The 21,408-nt window shown below is 35.8% G+C and overlaps 2 long non-coding RNA genes across 2 annotated transcripts; one reads left to right on the forward strand and one right to left on the reverse strand.

Annotated features, from left to right (window-relative positions):
- LOC138225272 (uncharacterized) lies at positions 1-9,925 on the forward strand. Its single transcript, XR_011183816.1, has 3 exons — positions 1-100; positions 582-622; positions 8,014-9,925. It is a non-coding gene; the product is annotated as an uncharacterized lncRNA (long non-coding RNA).
- LOC138225271 (uncharacterized) lies at positions 7,900-21,384 on the reverse strand. Its single transcript, XR_011183815.1, has 8 exons — positions 21,199-21,384; positions 20,124-20,432; positions 10,273-10,593; positions 9,714-9,812; positions 9,593-9,623; positions 9,387-9,430; positions 8,566-8,609; positions 7,900-8,272 (listed from the first exon to the last, which is right to left on the reverse strand). It is a non-coding gene; the product is annotated as an uncharacterized lncRNA (long non-coding RNA).
- Positions 21,385-21,408: the final 24 nt, after the last annotated feature.

The following is a 21,408-nucleotide window of genomic DNA, read 5'->3' on the forward strand; positions in this document are numbered from 1 at the left end:
ACCTACCTACTTGAACTAGTATGCAAGTCATTACTACTTTGACGTTAGAGGGTGAAGATCGCCTCTTTGGAACATCTATACTCATGGCTTCCTCACATCTGTAAGATTTCTTTGAATGACTTAAACCCACTTCATTTGCAAAAATGTGTCAATGTGTATGTGATGTCGAAGTAGTCCAGTTTTTCCATTTTTTTTGTATAATAATTCAATTTAAATAAATATTGAGGTGAGAAAGAATGTATCTGAAAAAAATCAACATTTGCATTTAACTTTAAAGTTAACCTTAAAGTAATACAGTAATAAGAAGCAGTAGAAGCTAGAGGGTTGTAGCGGTAACAATAGCACGGTGAGTTTAAATAGGAATTGCTTGTACTCGATTGTACTTAAACTATTGCTTGTTGGTAGAAAAGCGCCTATTGGTAGAATCATTTCGTGCAGAAATTGATTCGTTTTGGGCTGATTTATCTTCACCGTTCACTTTTTGATTGCCTATACAAGCAGGTATAGTCTGTGGTTTTGGGCTATAGGGGGCCTTAATTTCAAATGCTTTTGTGAGCTGTTTTTTTTCTTTTACAACAAAGGGTTCGCAGCCGGGACAGGTTTCGAAAATAAAAAAATGCAGGTGAGTTTTTGCCGCTTCCGCTCCAGATTTGTGTGTGGGTAGGAGGCCACTATATCTTGTATTGTAAACCACAGCCGAAGCCTAAGAACCTTTAACCGGGCGTACATAGCATTTCTCAGAAACAAGCAAACAATATAGTGAACATCACCTTTACACTACCATCCTCCGGAAATTGCTTGAGAATATTTTTTCCATGCTATATTCAAAATGTTGCAGAAAACCCCGAAGAGACTTCAAAAGTCTCAAAAGGGCATAGTCTGAAATGTTTAGCTTTCCATCCATATTCAGCTGCCAACAATGTATGAAATACTTAATTTGACACCAGAAAATAAAATAAATGAGGATTAGGAATATTTGATAATTGTTAAAACGAGGGAGTAACCGATCTAATTCAATTTTCAAAATTATGCATTCGACTAAACAGATATTGTTGAATATCCTGTCCATGTTACACAATTCTTAACTCCGGACATTATATTTTGCCATTGTAAAGTACATCATGGCACAAACATGTTGCCGGAAACATTTTTTTCTGGCAAATATAGTTACAGTAGTTTGTAATTGCGTTATCGGAGTTATTTGCTATGATACACTGCTGTCTGTGAGTTACTATTTTCGAAACGCTGCATCTAATCTTAAGTTTAAGAAGGAGTTCATAAACATCCCATTAAATTGCATCTCAGGTACTGTATGTCACCGCTAAATACCTTAGGTATAAGTCTGACATTAGGATTCCACAGTTAATTTATAAATCCTTAAACCACATTTTAAAATGTATTAATCCTTAAAAATTAAAAATGTTTTGTCACTATACTGTACATCTGTACCTAAAATCAAACTATGGGATTAAAGACTTTAAATACTTGGATTTTTTGGGATTTTCCTTTTCATTAGTCCCACGTGTTAATTTATGAATAATTGCAATTCCCTTGTTGATGTTGTTATCCGAGATGTCTGTTGTATTTTGAATTGTTTCTTCTATTATATATCGTCTCTCATTAAAGCGAAATAAAAACGGTCTCAGTTGATTTTAGGCTTTGAAAAGTTTAAAAAAACTTTTCAAAAAGACATCTGTAATACACGGTGCTGTTATGGTGCAATTTAACAGTCCTGTAGTGCTGGCATTGGATCAGTGGATCATTTTTTCCCTTCAAGTTCCTTTGCTTTATATATAAAACTACCTATTGTAAAACAAAGAAAACAAAAACAGGGAATGGTTTTCTGTGCTGCCACATCATTTGCATACTGTACTGTACTTACATCTTTAATACCAGTATATACTAAGATAAACCAAGTGCCCCAGTGGCAAATTCAGAGCTTCTTTTTCTCTGCCATCAGATTCCTTACTCCTGATATTTTCATATTGAGTCAAACCGTGATCTTCACCAGGAATAAGCAGTTAGAAAAAGGATGGATGGATTTTGAGTCACATAGGGGTACACTGGAGGCCACGAGCCGTTCACAAAAACTCATCAGATGGGTAGATACGAGGCCGGGAAAGCACGCACACAGTATCTACAGTGGAGACAAAGGAAAATATTGTAATTCCATACAGTGTTGGACTCCTGGCAGAAAAACATGACACAGAGTATTGTCAAACGACTGAGTCGTTTAGCCACACACGAATCAAGCTTAAACAATTCGTAATGAGAAATTCTTGTTTCTTTCACTGTTGTATTTGGCACAGACCTTTTCCTCATAACCTATATTTATTGTCGTTATTGTGAACATTAATGCTAATTCACAGAATATTTTTTTATCGCGTTTAGAAAAACACAGCTAGATATTATTTATTTTTTTCTCGGTATAGAATTTGAAATATATCCCTACACGAATCTTTTTTTTTTCCTGAGATCAAAATGACTAGCGTTGGATGTCGGAATCAGGCAATGTTAAAGTGAGGATGAACAGCAATAATTCAAAATAACGTATTTAATGAATTGAGGACCTGGGACTTTTAAAAATTCTCTGTATACAATATTAATCTCTTCCACATCTATCTGTGTATGTCTTCCTCAAGTGTGATTTACTGTGGTCTGCTTTACACCAAATGTGCTCTTATGTTTGTCGAGCGCTTTTTCTTTGTAATCTGTAGCTGGGGAAGAAAAGTGATTTATAAAAGAGCGCACGGATGAGTATGGAATGAATTGTTGGAACTACGATAACTAAATTGTCCTTCAAGTAAAAAAAAACAACATAACCTGTAGTTCTATAATGCCATTACATTATACGAATATAAGGAAACACAAGAAATCTTGCAAATGTGCTGGGGGGAGTTACTATATAATAGTTTTATTGAGCGATTGTATATTCTCTTCTTTCGCTTGTTATGGTTGGCTCTTATTGGGTTGTTCCGATTCTCGCTGTTTATGGTGATTTAAAGCCGGAGGCTCTCCGAGAAGAGACGACCCGTGTTTGGGATTGTTGCTGGCCGGCATTTCTTTTTAACTGCGAACTTTGGAAGAATTGGATGGTTGTTGAATAAGGACGGGAAACATGTCGTATTGAACCTAATTTTCTTCCTAAATGGGAATATATTTAAAATGTTATTATATGCTGTCATATTTTGAAAGAAATATAATTCAAAATTCTGAGGTATACTGAGTGTAAAACAGAGTGTAGCAGTTTTAATTTTATATAATGCAATATTTCAATTATTGCAACACGTTTTCCGTAATATATAAACTTATAGTTAATATATTTTAGAATATTGGAATAATATACCGTTAAATAGTTTAGAAGATATAATTGAATACCTTGGAATATATATTTAAAGTATCTAAATTATTATTGCTGTCATGTATTGCAATATATTTAGCAAAGTAAACTAAATGTTAATATATTTTAAAATACTGTGTAGAATTTACTGCAATATATTTTAAAATATGTACATCTGTGTCAATTTTGTATATTGCAGTACCATGTACATATATTATGAAACATCACAAATTATAAAGGTTCTCACTGGCATGAAAACAATATGCTTCTAACCTGTACAGTATAATACAGTACTTTGTTTGCAATTTGTGATTAAAAGTTGGTCATGTTAAACATTTTATTCCAAAACTGGTTCATAAGAATATTATGACTGATATCTGTCTTGTATTTAGATAAATAAATTGTATCTATATAATTCTGTAACAGCAGAGTTATAACATCACAAGCAATTGAAAATATATACAGAAGCATACAGTAAATAATATTTTAGTGAACTTTAGAGTACATTTGAACATACAGTAGACCTACACTCTTACATTGACAAAATTATATAAATTACTGGTGAAAAACTAAAATGGATACTACAAAAGAATGTAAACTTTTTCACCTGTCCAAAATCTGCTTCCTTAACACTGGGTGCTCTTATATTTTTTTCAGTCGGTTTTTAGTTAAGATTTTAGCCTTACAAACTTATGGTTGCTTTATAAAAAAGGATTAACTTATGCCTAGCAATGCATGTCTTACTTACAGTATTGAGATATCAACACAGAGTCAGTATTGGTTGGCTTAAACAAACAACTTTTAGATAATTCCTCTGGTATTCAGTTAGTGCAGTTGAATTTCTTCCACCTGAAGGAACCTAAGCCTATTAGGAGTTAATGGTTTGAACCTCAAGAACTGTTTTATATGTGGAGGTGTAACTCATGTTTCCTACGCGTGATTTAGCAACATGAAAGGGAACAGGGGTTTTATTTGATTAGGGTCTTCGTTAATTGCCTACTGTCATTTCCTAACTCTCTTACCGTAATTACACCTTATACGGTAAAAAACTGATACTGACCAATCATAAATGTATGTTTTTGAAAGAAAATTTTTCTCATCCTCAAGAATAACAGCTTGTTGCTGTTCTTAGAAAAATGAGGGAGAGACATGATTAACCTGTTAACCTTGTCTGTCCTCCTTTCTTTATTATAATAAAGAAATCTCCAGCTTGATTTACCAGAGTGGTGTGGTGTACTGAGAAAATGAACAAGTAAAGGTTTATTCCATGCAGAAAAGAGAAGAAAAGAAACACAATGTTTTGTCTGTAAAGCCTTCTTTGAGTGTGAGAAAGGAAAGTCAACAGCTGATACACCATGGGAGAACAAGAGCCAGGAGTGGAGAGGAGGCGGGAGCAGAGGGGAAGGCAGAGTGTGCGCTCTGGTGGTGCGAAGTCGAGAGAGGTGAAGACAGGTATGAAGTCTAAAACTGCAAATGAATAGAGAAGATTAGAAGGAAACAAATCTGTCATTGAGAGAACAGAGAAGGTGTGATCCTACTTTCAGGATAATTTTGGTTTTGGATGTCTTTCTGCAAGAAGAGTTGAGAAACCCATCTTTGAGAACGCAGATGGAGAGATCAGTGTGATCATGGCCATTAGAGGTGAAATGAGAAACTATGGGCTTAGAGAAATGTTTGATCCTCACAGCCCTGACATTCTCTGAAGTGGTCTCCCAGTCTCCTTCCTGTTTCCCCAATGTGTCACTTTTGTATATTGTAGTACTATATACTGTAGCTGGGCATTTGCTGCAAGAGATGCAGTAAATAAGGTTGCTGGAGGTACAAGATGTCATCTGAGTGATCCAGAATTGTCCTGAGGGGCCTTGAATAAGCGTGGTATTGGATATATATATATACTGTATCTATAGAAAGTCTACACCCCCTTGGACTTTTTCACATTTTAATGTGTTACAGCATGGAACCATGATGTATTTAATGTCTGGATTTTTTTTACTTTGACATTATAGAGTACTTTGTGTTGATGAGTGGCAATAAGTCTCAGTTAAATAGATTATGGTTCCATGCTGTAACACAATCAAATGTGAAAAAGTCCAAGGGGATGTAGCCTTTATATAGGCACTGCATTTGCAGGTGATGCAGCAAGTTTTGTTGTAGGGGAAAATGTCTGGTGTGGATGATTGCTGAGGGCGGACAAGGGAGCTGTGTACAAGAAGGTTACGCAGATTAGGTGGTCAGCGATATGAGATGATGGGGCGGACAGAAAAAAGGGTACTGGTGGAGGGATCATCCTGTAAGATGGGGAAGTTGTCGTTAATGGTCCTGGGACAGAAAGGGTGTTAGGGTGGTAGGAAAGCACCTAAGGAATGCAGTTGTGATGCCGGGAGCTCCTGATTAAGTTGTTGATCCGAGAGCTGTTTTTGGCTCGGGTGAGGTCCAGAGATCTCACATGATGAGCCCTTGCATGAACTCTCAGCATAGTGGATCAAAAACATCACAGGGGGAGATGTGTATATACTCCATTGTCAATGCCACATCTCGCCACACTATACATACTATTGCTCCCTTGTGATCGGGAACAGTATCAATATGGGCAATGGATCAACAATAGTTGTATCAGGTAAGATCACAAAACTAAAGGAAAAATGTTGCTACTCAATGCAAATCCCCAATCATTTTGATTACTTGGCAGTTCAAAACTGTATCCCATCATCCAAAACTTGAAATAGTGTAGTTTATGCATTCACTGTGTAGAGTAGTCCTAGTTAAGTGCAGTATATGACTTACTTTGCACTTTGCAGATTTGCGTAGATTTTAACAGTTAATAGAATATTACAATTCTAAGAATAATTATTTCACTCTGTACTATATTTTGGAAGGTTCACAACATGGTGACCCATTCATTATCTTATAAGACTGTAGTTGCATTTTAATCAATGGAAAGATTGCTATAGTTGTAACCAGATCGCATCAAGACACGTGAGTTAAGGTTATTGGCGTTTCCCCTGGTAGGTCAGTTGGCTTCTGTGAAAACTAGTCCTGGTGTGAATTTGTGCATGTGTATGTCTGCTCCTGTTGATTGCACCTGTTGATTGCCAGGCAAAGCTCCAGTTCCCCCCAACCATGTATCAGATAAAGTGATTAGAAAATAGATGGATGAAAAGCTATCTAAATGTTTAAATTACAACTCAGATGTGTTAATTAATTCATTATTTTGTAATAATATGTAATAATATAATATTTCATTATAAGGTACAGGATGTCAGTTTTTTGGAAAAACGTACAGTATTTTGGAAAAGGTGGAATTAATAATTTTTATACAATTCATAATTGTTATACAATCTCATCCTTGCATTATCAACTAACTAGGCAGCACTTTACTTTTCAAAATATTCTATGCATATTAATGAGTAGTAAAACTGAAATATGTAATATTTTCTAATTAACTATTCAACATTCTACGAAGCTGAAAGTGTCTTTCAAGTTAGAGATCAGGGTTGTTTAAAATTAACAATGATGTTCTCCTCCAGTCCTTTTATACAGTACATACTGTAGATTTGACCAACTTTGACAAACTGACAATGTGTATATCATTCAAATAAACAAGTAATAGGTTTATTCCATGTTTTCTTTCTTATTTTTTTCAGCATTAAATAAACCTATTACTTGTTCCTTTGCAGCCTATGCTGACGTAGCTACCTACTTGAACTACTGAGAAAATGGTCTAACATACCTTATGGTATCTTTGAAACCTTGTTGTTTGTTGTAATTGAGTTTTCAATTCAGAAGTGTAACAATTATAAATGTACTTCCTACTACCCAAAGCTAGAACACTCAGTATATCCTCCAATTTAAATGGATTATGTGACAACCTTATTAAAAAAGTCACTTACTTTTCCTAATCTTAAATTCTTCTGACTACATCAGTATTATAGTATATTGTATATAACAAGAGCACCTAAAGAAGGCTCCACAGCCAAACGTAGTGTTTCGTTTCTTCTCTTTTCAGCATGGTATAAACCTTCACTTGTTCCTTTGCAGCTTGCGCATACTGATGCAGCTACAGTACTTTCTTGAACTACTTGTATATGACAAACCGCAAATAGAATTTGGAAAATCAAAGCAAAACAAAAAACCCAGTGGTTGGATTAAATCCAGATACTCTGAATCACATCACTTCATCAAGCTAACTAATTTTTTCCATTTATAGTCTTCCCAATATCTCCTCATTTAGTGCCAGGAAAATTATTATTTCAAAATTTCAAAAAGTACCCAGCAAAAATTACAAATTTCACTTCCTTTTCCCACTACTTAAATTTTTCAATGTATGGAAATTGTTTGTATTATAATTATTGTATTTTGAATTCAGTGTTGAAGTTATCATCTACTGTTTCTTTGAAAATAACAGCCAAACATCATAGCACCACATCTGTTAAGATGCTAGCTCTCCTGATAGGCCTGGAAATAGAATATCAATACTTGTAGGCCAGCATCATCAACACAAGACAGAATTAGAAAATATAAAATACTTTCCCACTAAATAAAACAACAGTAGATTCTTCTTTGGAGTAACAGCAAAAAGTTTTATTATATTGAATTATATTCAGTTACTACAGTTGGATACAAAAAATAAAATGAAAATGAGACTTTGATGCATTTACTGTACTATTTGTCAGGAACTGTGAATACAGAAGAAGAAATATTGCAAGGAGATGAGAAAAGAAAAGAAAAAAAAGATTCTTCTCAGATGAGCTTGAGATGAGATGAGCGATGAGATGACTTCTGAAGACACTGGAACAGGCTGTATTATGTTTGTGAATGGTTCATGTGTAGTCTTTCTCACTTTTTAAGTTAAATTATTTCTAAATCCTACTGAAATATCACAGCTGTCCTTCGCCCATGAGAGTCAAGTTCCAAGCTGGCATACTGTACCTCCTATCAGAGAAACAAATAGTCTTATTAACAACTTGAAAAACTCCTGTCAAAAAGGGTTAAGCTGTTTCTAACAGCTTCAAATTTGTTTTTTTATGCAGAGGCAATGAATTTCAGGATACTATCTCCAACTTCCCCAAGTTGCTGACACAGAAATGCAGGATCTATGAAGTAACAGCTTTCTTTTAAACTGTATTGTAATCATTTGCTTTCTCCAGTCAAGCTGTATATCAAAAAGGTGTTACTATTGAATATATTACATTTAATTAGAAAGATAATTATAAAGTACAACATACTGATACTGAGTTTATTCCACGTCTGGCTTCTTTCTCTTGAAGCCCTGTAAGAAATTTTCAGATTGCAGTGCAAAATAAAGTAGTAGCAAAAAATACATGCAACAGAAAATTCAAGTTTTATGCTACTTCATCAACTCCCGCTGCATTTGTTTGAGCCAATCTCACAGAATTTATTCTATCTACACATCTGAGCTGAAAATTAACAGAACGAAAGTGCTCACCCTGAGACAAAAAGACCTTACACTCCCAGAAAATTACGAAGTCAAAATTCAAAAGAAAAATTATACCTTTTCTCTTACATGTTATCCTCTTACAGCATGACATACAGTATACAGTAGACCCACAATGTTGCAAATGACAAATATTACCAAAAACACCAATGAAGTATTTAAATCTGAAGTCATTACAGACTTCTGTAATCATACAAAATTACATTTCATCCTTTGCTGTTCCTACTGTATATGAAATGTAATGATATTGATAATATGAGAAGAAATGTGCAATATTTTTTTCTTACAAATGTACATTTCCTAAGAGATAAAACTGAAGAAAAAAACAAAAACAAATTCATGTTTCTCATCTCTGACTCAAAAAGGTACTATGCAGTATGTCTTTTAGGGCAAAATTTTATGCAGTAATTGATTAGCATAACTCAAGTTCTGCATAATGCTTTCACACATGTTAAAGCAGTATACATTTTTATAATGTACAATGGGCTTCAATAATTTATATTTTGTCTACATAAATTAATAAATGTTATACAGAATTAAGCTATGAATAAGCAGTGACTCAATACAATTTGATAGGTAAATGTAGCCTACCTAAAGATTTTTTTCTGTGTGCTGTCATTGTTTTTATTTCATCCCTAGGACATGAAGATGAAGACAATGTTATTATTAAAGTGGACTTCATTGATTAATCTGTGATAGAAATAACTCAGTCATAAAGTTTTGAACAAAAACTTAATAATATAATACTGTATAACTATTCAAATTAATTAAAGAATGGAAAAAAATAGTAGACGCACCATTCTTTCACCCTGTGGTTTTTACTCCAATCTGCACAAAACAAGCAGCAGAAAAACAGTTACATGGCTTAGTGACAAGTTCCAGATAGAAATAATATAGCTCTTAGAAGAAGGCTTTTACCTTGAAATAAACAAATGATGTTAAGAAGAACCAAAATGATTGCTGCTACTGCCACAGTCACAGTTGTGTAGAGAAGTATCAAACATGTTCCACTTCTCCCTGAGATAAATGTGACAAAAACAAGTTTGCAAATAAAACTAAAATCGAATTGCTGCAGAAAAGAGTTGCACTGTAACAGCGAGATTCTCTAAATAAAACACATAAAAAACTAAGTCTGGAAGATTTCTTATTATTTTTCATATCATTGGTATATACAGTAAAATGCATTGCCTACCTATATGCATTACATTTAAAAATAGAATGACAGCAATTTTGCTTTGTTAGTTAAGTTTCACATATACAGCAAATTTTAATTTTATGTCCCTATTCAAAAACAAATTGTAAGGGTTCAATGACTTCCATTTTCTGTTCCTACAGTAGGAGGTTAAAACAAATGGTTTAAAGCAAGTGCTTGTCTAAATATTTATGTACTAAAATCTAGAACATTTAAGAAATGAAAACTCTATTAAGGAAACCACAAAGGACTGGTGAAGACTATAATTTAAGCATGGATGCTCACCATTGTACTGCACTGTTTTGGTGAAGTTTCTCCCATTCTCAGTCTCTACCACACAGGTGCATGGGGCCCCACTGGCCCATATCTCAGAAGAAATAAGGATCTGGTTTCGAGTGAATTCTGTTTTTCTGTCAAGTTCAGCAGCCTGGTCCTTATTTTCCCATCCAGAGTCAGTGAAGCCACTCTGATAATTGCCAGATATGAGCCAGTACACATGGGCTTGTGTTGGAATGACCCCAAAGACCAGACACATTAGAGTAACATTGGTCTGGTCATTGTCTGATGGTGACAGGATTTCAATGGAAAAAGGCTCCAATACATTTTCTGCACATTTAAAAAGGGTGGGAAAAAGATAGTGAGTGAAAGAGTACATTTCTCTAAAGGTAGCAGTTTAGAAAGGTAGCATACAGTATATAAATAAAACCATTTAACGATCTACAGAAGGCTAAAAAAATCAAATAAATAAGGCTAAATTGTAACAAAATGTTGCAAATAAGGAGTTGACATTAACCCCCATCTTAATTGCATGGTTATTTAGTGGCTAAGTGACCCTGTGTCTTGTTTTCAGTATTGAGTATACATTTGTCCACTGAATTAATGCCTTCAGTAACCCATTGGATTGTATATTGTATAAAATTTTATTTTATATATGCTTTATAATAAAATCTCTTCTCTAAGTCTCTTTGAATAAAAAAATTTAGGTCCTTTAACATGTAATTAATCTCCTGAGACTATCAATCATCTTGCTGGTGATCTCTGAACTCTAATACTACTGTTGCGGTGCAGTGAGCAAAACTCAGAAAATATTGCAAGTGTATTGCAAAATACACACTTTTTGCTACAGTATATACCCAGGCCATAATTACTTTTTATTGCTTTTCTTCATCATTCTTCATAAAGAAGAATCTATATGAACCCATAGATTTTATCGAAACACCGAAATTACTTTTACGTATAGCATACTGCAGTGCATAAATTATGCATATGTTGCTGTGTCCTGTCTGAATTAGTTTATATTAATCAATCAGTTAGTTTATCAATTAATTTACACTTATTAAATTGAATTTGTTAAGTGCCTGCCCACTCCATGATTTTAAAGCGTTTGTATTTCTCTTTCCACTGTTTCTATGTTTGCATTCCCCCAGTTGTGCATCATGTGCAATTTAATCAATTTCACTAGCTTGCTAATCATACTAGAATAATAATATTGATCTTGATTTTAAGAATGGTCCTAAAATGAATTCCTACATTACAACACTGCTAACTCCTGCTCAATTAGCATTCAAACATAAGAACAGTTACAACCAAGAGGAATATATTCATCCCATTAAGCCTGATCACCACTTGTAAAGAAATGTATTGTATTGTTCTCTGTTTTAATGTGGTTTCAATGCCTTTTACTATTTTGAATACATATTATGATGTTATAGTCTTATTATCACATACAGTAGTCTTCTCTGTTAAAGACTAAAAACCATTCAGTGCCTTCAGCATGTAGGGCCGTGTCCACAAGGCCATATCCCAATATAACGTTTTGGCCATGGAGCCTTCTTCAGGTGACACCTGAAGAACGCTCCACGGCCGAAACGTTGTGTTTTTTCTCTCTTTTTTTCAGTATGGAATAAACCTATTACTTGTTCCTTTGGAGACTATGCATGCTGACGTAGCTACCCACCTGAACTACATATCCCAATATGCACACTTGCAGTCTTGTGCCCTTCACATACATGTTCCTTACATGTACAGGTGTTCAGGGGCTTAGGGTGTTTAAGTCTAAATATGACACTTTTTAAATCTATGTTTCACAAGGGCATTCATGAGCATTCCCAATGCGCCCTTTATGTGCCTTTCTCGGTTCTGTGAAGTTGGCACCCAAACAAACAATATAAATGATGAAAATCACCACATTTGTTAGTGCTCCATTTGTGCCAATTTGTGTAATTGAAAGTAGTGTTTATGCTGTTTTGTGCTCACAGAAGTGAGGACTTGGAGGAAGGGCTTATGGCTCAGTGAGGGATTTGGGGCAAGGGCTAGTACTGTGTAGTGTAGTACATTCCCTTAAGCCCCATTATGTAACTGGATTCTCTTCTTGGACTGATTCCAGAATTACAATATCTGTTCTGTAAAATGGTGACCACAATTGTACACAAAATCCTAAAAGATGCCTGTCTAGTGCACTATAGAATGTGACACAACATCTCTTTAAATTAAATGGTACTGTATATCCTAACATTTTGTTCACCTTTTTATTGAATCACCGTGTTGTCTTATGTACAGTAAATTATTTAAATAATTTTTAAACATAAACTTGTTCTTTTCATAAGCAGTCTCTTCTACCTCAGTCTTTGCCATTTAGTATTTATAGCGCATCGTTTTGGACCTCGGTAAAGTTAGCTTGAAGTTCGAAAAGGATTTTGGGACGCCTGTAGCGTTTTCATGAAACCTCCTAAAAGTAACGAAAACATTTGTTTTGTGTATAAAGTACATTGTGAATGTTATCACAGCCTTCACTTTGTCATTTTTACGCCATTTTCTTTTACCACACACAAATATTCTTATGTCCATATCTTTGCAAGGGAAAAACAGAAAGACTTCAAACCAAACGCATTTTAAAGACCTCGACTTGTGATAATTTTCACAACCTCTATATAAAACTATCAGTGAGGTAATTATCTTTTTGTAAACCTCAGGTTTTTCACCGATGCGTAATTACGCACTAACTGCAACACGGCTGGACCGCTGTGTACCTACTGTACGCACAGGGGTAAAGTTAGCTTGAAGTTCGAAAACGATTTTGGCACGCCTGTAGCGTTTACAGAAAACCTCTTAGAGTTGCGATAATACTTGCTTTGTGTATAAAATACATTGTGAATGCTTTCTCAGCCTTTACTTTTTCGTTTCTATTACATTTTTTGGACCAAGCACGAATATTCTTTTGTCCATATCTTCGCAATGGAAGTAAAGAACGCCTTCAAACCAAATGCATTTTAAAGACCACGACTTGTGGATATTTCCACAGCCTCAACATCAAACTATCAGTGAGGTAATTATCTTTTTTTAAACCTCCGTTTATTCATCGATGCGTAATTACGCACTAACTGGAACCCGGGGGACCGCTGTGTACACAAGTTTACAATGCGAGAAATACTGTTCAATACGGCTTCATGCGAAAAACCCGTATATGACCAAAGGCAGCAGAATAGCACAGTCTCCAATTACTCAGACTGTAAGCACGGGAATAAAGCTTTGTTTGATTTCTCAAACCCTTCCTTTACGTCCTGTTTTCATTCAGGTAAGGGTCAACTATATTCACAATACTACTGACAGCAGGAAGATTAAAATATTCTTTACTCAGCAGCTTATTAAAAACAGCTCCCATGATGTTTAAACCAAATTTTTACACAGAACACTGACACAGCTTTGCGTTCTGAATCTCTTTTTCTCGTGCTTTTATTTAATGTGGCACAATGCACTGGGATAGGGGTATTCTGTTCACAAACCAATAGCATTTAAACCACAGCACCCACAATGCTGCAAGTAAGTGTTTTGCACACTAAGCAGGTCCTCTGACTTTTCCCAGCTTTGTTTTGGGTTGTGGAACCTTTCTTTATTTTTTTATGATTTTTTGAAGATAACACTACAGGTTATACACTGGGATAGGTGGGTCGTCTTCATTGGCTCAATAGCATTTCAGGCACAACAGCTACACTGCTGAAACCAAGTGTTTTACACACCAGACAGCCCCCCTAACCTTATACAACCTTGCTGTGGCTATGGCCCCTTTCTTTTTTTTTTAATTATTTTTTCAATATGGCACCATTAGACAAGCGGTACATGGGGATAGGGGGTGCTATTCACGAGTCAATAGCTCTTCAAGCACAACAGCCACAGTGCTGCAACCAGGTGTTTTACACACCACACAGCTCCCCTAACCTTATACAACCTTGCTTAGAGTTGTGGAACATTTCTTTATTTTTTATGATTTTTTTACTGTAATCAAGTGTTGTGCTCACTAGGCAGGCCTCCTGACCTTTCACAGTCATGCTTTGTTGTGTGAAACTTTAATTCTCTTTTTAGGATTTTTTTAACATGGCAACTTCCACCGAGATGGGTGGGGGGGTGCTCTTCAATAGCTTTTTCATCTATACACACAAACGGATGTAACCAAGACACTCAGAACCAACAGAATCAACCTGAACTCATAGAAAAATAAGAATGCCCCCGAGACACCTGCACCCCCCTCCTGGACCACTCTGGTATCAACACTCCCAAACCCATCCATACCAGCTAACAAGACTCAGAATCGGTGCAACCCTCCAACCTGGACCAAGAACAGGATGGAACTAGGACCTGCACTACACTACGTACACAAGTTTATATTTTTTGGCTGAAGATGAAAATGTCTAACATAGATTGTTTTGGTTCTAGCAAACAATAATAATAGTTGTTAAAATCCAAACACACATAATGAGATCACTCTCTGTCAGTATGTGTAACATTCTGGGTCTGGGCTCCTCTGTATTGGGCTGAAGAGAGTTCAACAACATTATTAAATGCACTGACATCATAATCTGACAAGAGACATTGTATAGGGGAGACTTGACCACCCACTGTCCCCCTGGTATCGTGAAGCTCATTGTCCTTTAGCTTACCAAAACCAGACTCACTTGGGACTCCGGGGGGATCGGTGTATGCAAAATATGAATTCCTAATGCAAGAAATTGTATATGGTCAATATAGTGATCATATCTTATCAGCAGATGGTAATCTCCAAGGAACAAGTAATAGGTTTATTCCATGCTAAAAAGAGAAGCCCCAAGTTACACACAAGCAGCCCTCCTCACCTTTCACAGCATTGGTTTGGGTTGCTAAACTTTTCTTTATTTGTTTATGATTTTTTTCCAATACGGCAATATTAGACAGGCACTACATGGGGATAGGGGGTGCTCTTCACAAGTCAATAGCTTTTCAAGCACAACATTAACAAATCTGTAACTAAGTGTTTTACACACTAGGCAGGCCCTCTAATCTTTCACTGTCATTTCACCCTGCGGTCCAGGTGGGTCCTAATGCCCCAGTATAGTGACGGGGACACTATACTGTAAATAAGCCCCGTCTTTCGGATGAGACGTAAAACCAAGGTCCTGACTCACTCTGGTCATTAAAAATCCCAGGGTGTTTTTCAAAAAGAGTAGGGATGTAACCCAGGCGTCCTGGCCAAATTTCCCATACGCGCCGGTTGGAGTATTTCTCGGTCGCAGTTAAGGCAACGTCAGCTCAAAGATTTGGTTCAAACCACCAAATGGAGACTGGTGTGCCGATAAGCGGATGCGGGATTAACGCTAGGAAAGAGAGAGAGAGTTGACCCTTACCTGAATGAAAACAGGAAATAAAGAAAGGGTTTCAGAAATAAAAAAAAGCTTTATTCCCGTTATTTTAGTCTGGGTAATTGGAGACTGTGCTGTTCTGCTTCCTATGGTAATATACGGGTTTTTCGCATGAAACTCTATTGAGCAGTATTTCAGTCATTGGGAACGTATTGTAGCGATCTCGGGTTCACGTGGGTATGCGCACTCACTGCTGCCGCCTTAGTGAAATGTCCAGTCAGCTCGGCGGCTGCGGTCCCTGCTATTCACAGGGAAGGGCGGTGACAAGACTGCTCGAACAACGTGCAAAGGCGGCAGTTACAGTATGCATACAGCGGTCCCCAGTGTTCCAGATGGTGCGTAATTGCACATCAATCAAAACCCTGAGTGTCAGAAAAGAATAATTAGCTCACTGATACGTTTATGGAGGGGTTGGGAAAATTTTCACAAGTCGTGATCTTTAAAATGCATTTGTTTGAAGGCATTCTGTGTTTCCCTTGCGAAGATACAGACACAAGAATATTTGTGCGTGGTAAAAAAAAAGTAATAAAAACGACAAAGTGAAGGCTGTGAAAACATTCACAATTTACTTTATACACAAAGCAAGTGTTCCCGCAACTCTAAGAGGTTTCGTAAAAACACTACAGGCGTGCCAAAATCGTTTTCAAACTTCAAGCTAACTTTACCCCAGTGAGATGACACGGCTCTAAACGCATGTTCTTCTTGATGTGAACCTGTCAAGTAATCGTAAATGTATTTCGTTCAATGTTTAAAGAGTTTAAAAACCCATGTACAGAACATGTTTCTGCAGTTTCACCTGTACTATCTTTGTATACTATACATGAAGTAGAGCACAGTGTCAGTGAGTTTTACTGGGTTAAACGCGTTTGTCGCCGCTTCTTTTACAAGTGACACGGCTTTCCAAACATACAGTATGTTCTTTTTGATGTGAAGCTGCTGAAACATGCACTGTACATGGGTTTTTGCTGACTCTTTAAACATTGAATGGAATGCTTTTATGATCACTTGACAGTCAGACTTAGTACTTATTGCGGTAGTAGTTCAGGTGGGTAGCTGCGTCAGCATGCGTAGGCTGCAAAGGAACAAGTAATAGGTTTATTCCATGCTGAAAAAAAGAAGAAAGAGAACACAACGTTTCGGCCGTAGAGCCTTCTTCAGGTGTGAGAGAGACAGGGCAGTAGGCAAAGGTAAAGTAGCGGGAGAACAAAGGTTGGGAGGAAGGATGAGTGAGAGGCGGGAGCAGGGGACGGATACTTATTGTTGGCTTACTGTTACTGTTATTGCTGGTCAATCGTTAAATTTTTAAGCACAAAAAACACAAAAGCTTTTAGACTACAATATGCTGAAATCAAATGCATTAGAATTTGGAATTACACAGCAAAATGCGGTAAAAGTGTATTTCGAAGGGAAAATAAACAGTACGTGTACAGTATGTCTGTTTGCAAGGATGTGAATGTAAAGAGATAGGGTAATGTCAAACAAACAGAAGAATCCCAAGACAGCACACAACCCGTTATACAGTTTGTACATTGTTGGCTTGTCGTTTACTGTTACTTACAATACGAGTTGGTAAAAGTCTTACTATCAAGTCATCGTAAATGTATTCTGTTCAATGTTTAAAGAGTAGGCAAAAACCTACTGTACGTACAGGCCATGTTTCTCCATGGCTTCGCATCAAGAAGACCATACATTTGGAAAGCTGTGTCATTTCTACTTGTCACAGAAATGGCTTGAACTTGAACTTTATCTCCATATGTAACCGGCACATGTACTGGTACAATTCTTACTTACATAAAGTCTCTCGATTGTAAAAAACAAAAACAAAAAAACAATACAACCTGGGAATGCTTACTGACACGGAGTTGTACTTCATTAAATACAAAAAACAGAACACGTGCTCCTTTAGATTATTTTTTTCCAAAAAACAGGAGTGTGACAACATTGTACTGTTGGTAAAGTCAAAGCTACTTTGCACGGGACAATATTATTGCACATACAGTACAATGCAATAAACAGTATTAATATAGTAGGCAACATTGTTCACAATTGTGTTTAAACATTAGAATTTTCTCATATAAATGCGATAATTTTGTCGTATAAACGAGACACCTTTATCATATAAATGAGATACTTGTATAAACAAGTTTTTTTTTCTTTGTGCCTCTAATAAGCTTCCATACAAAACACTACACAAAAGCCTGCACTTGTTCAGATTTAATCTGTATCTCTGCTGGATTCAGATGCTCCTTTTTAATGCTTTGTTGTTTCCTCATTGTAATGCAATGTAGATCCATTTTTGCAATATATACAGTATAAGGTACATTTAATGACCATACTCAGGTGAGTGCTATTTCCAGTTCCCATAACAACGTAGACAGAGGGAAATCGGCAAATTAATCACTCAATTTGCCTGTTCCTGTGACAGCATGTTCAAGCAGGATGTCTCTGCCTCAAGGCCTGATTTTAATGACAGTCAGCAGATTAAAGGGAATATATTTATTCCCATTTTGCTGACATTGGGGCATTCAGTTTCTCTCCTGTGCTTTGTATTTATATTCCCGCTTGACACACCAGGTCTTTGTTTCCCAACCATGATTCCTGGGTGTGGCTTTGCTTAGTCTTCCTGTGTTTGACCTGGACTGTCTGACTCTGGTAAACATTTCTATTCTTTGGACCTCTCGCTATTTCACTATTACCTTTGGATTTTCCTTTTTGTACTTTTGTCATCATTTCCATGATGCACTTGCACAAGAAGCCTGGCTCCAACACGGATCACTGGCCCCTTCAGGTGCATTTGGTAGTCCATTACGGTACTAGCTAAAAATGTTGTTCACAATTTGACATCAATTGAACAAATCAGTCCATGTTCTGAATTTGTTGCCATCCGGTGTGGCAGGAGGTAGCATTCTTCATTTTAGATGTCAACTGAAGTCATTTCTATAATGCCATTAAAGATACCTGGCATTATTTATAAAGGTTTGTGGGGGATTAAACCTAGTATTTTTTATAAATGTAGGCCAGATTCTGCAGGCTCAAGGTGATTTTATCTAAGCCAGTTTGACATCTTATCAGAAGAATGGTTTCTCCTGCCACAGTGTGGCTCAATGGATTGAGAATGTAGACTCATTTGTTCAACAGATTTCAAAATGAGAACAAAGAAAATATATAGTAAGGCACTAGAGATTAAATGGATCTACAGCTATAAAGAAATGGGTAAAAAACAAAAAAATAAACAGGAGCAACTGAATTCAGCAGAGAAAAAGTTAATGTCTGGACAGGAGAAAATACAAAACCAAATCCATCTAGGTTATTGTTTTTCAGGTCATATGACAAAAGGTCTCAGGTCAGTGGTTGTTAATGTTATGCTAAATATAACAATAAGTGTGTAAATGTATTTGAATAATAGTTCAAGTAGAGAGCTGCGTCAGCATGCATAGGCTGCAAAGGAACAAGTAATAGGTTTATTTAATGCTGAAAAAAATAAGAAAGAAAACATGGAATAAACCTATTACTTGTTTATTTGAATAATATACACGTTGTCAGTTTGTCAAAGTTGGTCAAATCTACAGTATGTACTGTATAAAAGGACTGGAGGAGAACATCATTGTTAATTTTGAACAACCCTAATCTCTAACTTGAAAGACACTTTCAGCTTCGTAGAATGTTGAATAGTTAATTAGAAAATATTACATATTTCAGTTTTACTACTCATTAATATGCATAGAATATTTTGAAAAGTAAAGTGCTGCCTAGTTAGTTGATAATGCAAGGATGAGATTGTATAAAAATTATGAATTGTGTAAAAATTATTAATTCCACCTTTTCCAAAATACTGTACGTTTTTCCAAAAAACTGACATACTGTACCTTATAATGAAATATTATATTATTACATATTATTACAAAATAATGAATTAATTAACACATCTGAGTTGTAATTTAAACATTTAGATAGCTTTTCATCCATCTATTTTCTAATCACTTTATCCGATACATGGTTGGGGGGAACTGGAGCTTTGCCTGGCAATCAACAGGCGCAATCAACAGGAGCAGAATTTTCACAGAAGCCAACTGACCTACCAGGGGAAAAGCCAATAACCTTATCTCACGTGTCTTGATGCGATCTGGTTACAACTATAGCAATCTTTCCATTGATTAAAATGCAACTACAGTCTTATAAGATAATGAATGGGTCACCGTGTTCTGAACCTTCCAAAATATATTACAGAGTGAAATAATTATTCTTAGAATTGTAATATTCTATTAACTGTTAAAATCTACGCAAATCTGCAAAGTGCAAAGTAAGTCATATACTGCACTTAACTAGGACTACTCTACACAGTGAATGCATAAACCACACTATTTCAAGTTTTGAATGAAGGGATACAGTGTTGAACTGCCAAGTAATCGAAATGATTGGGGATTTGCATTGAGTAGCAACATTTTTCCTTTAGTTTTGTGATCTTACCTGATACAACTATTGTTGATCCATTGCCCATATTGATACTGTTCCCGATCACAAGGGAGCAATAGTATGTCCCAGTGTGGTGAGATGTGGCATTGACAATGGAGTATGTACACATCTCCCCCTGTGATGTTTTTGATCCACTATGCTGAGAGTTCATGCAAGGGCTCATGATGCGAGATCTCTGGTCCATTTTCAGCCAAGCTATAGCGTAGCAATATTCACCTGGATTCACATAACATTGCAGACTGATGCTGCTCCCAACTTGCACTTTCACAAATGGAGGGAATTGGGATACCAAAGCCTGTGCAGCTGTTGAAAATATACAATAGAAATACTTTAGTAACAACAAAAAATCTAAAATAGTAATTCTAATAGCATCATGCAGTACAGACATCCTCACAAGTTCTGTAAAAATTTTAACCAAAATTGATAAATATTTGTACAATGTATTATCACTGTTCTATACAACATGAGTGATTATTTTCCAAAGAAATATAGCTGAAGTTTGTAATTAATGTGTCCCTCGTGTTTGATGAAGAGCCATTTCTTCTTGCAATGTACTGTAGTAATGTTAATTACTGATGCAAATCTACATAATTTGTTAATGTGCACAATATAGATCTGTATACATCTTGTCAGGTATATTAATCTCCTTTGTATCAGTGGTACAATTAACATATTGCATATTTTCAAATACAGATTTTCATTCTCAACATAAAATTATTTAGGATTAAGGAATAAATCTCTCAAAGCTAACATCTGAATAATCAAATTTTATTATTGTTGTTTAATTACTTGTTTACATTCATTTTTGTACCCAGGAAGCTTAGACATGTATTAATTATACATAAGTTGTGAAATGTCCTCAAATACAGTAAATATAAGATAGAACAGTAACTTAATACTAATAATAATATTACCAGCACACAGGTAGTTACATATGTATGAATGCACTTATTTAGCGATAAGATTACATACCAGTACGCCTATGTACATGTCTGTAATGTGTTTTTATATAGGTAATAAACTGTGTATATGAAGTATGTTGGTTCTTAATAAATAAATGAGTAGTTACCTTTGAATAAGTAAGTGCTGTACACAAAAAATAGACAAGTCAGCATCTTCACGAGATTTTAAAAGACTTCCATCTCCTTTAAAAATAAAACGCAGAAAACTGTGTTGAGATTAAAGGAATCCCACTGCTATGCGTACAGAGCGCTCTTGAGTGTACAGTCAAACTGGCACAGGAAGCGCTATGAGGAGCTATCTAGTCGTGTTTAAGTAT

Source organism: Lepisosteus oculatus, chromosome 27 (genome assembly GCF_040954835.1).
Source record: "Lepisosteus oculatus isolate fLepOcu1 chromosome 27, fLepOcu1.hap2, whole genome shotgun sequence".
Taxonomy (NCBI): domain Eukaryota; kingdom Metazoa; phylum Chordata; class Actinopteri; order Semionotiformes; family Lepisosteidae; genus Lepisosteus; species Lepisosteus oculatus.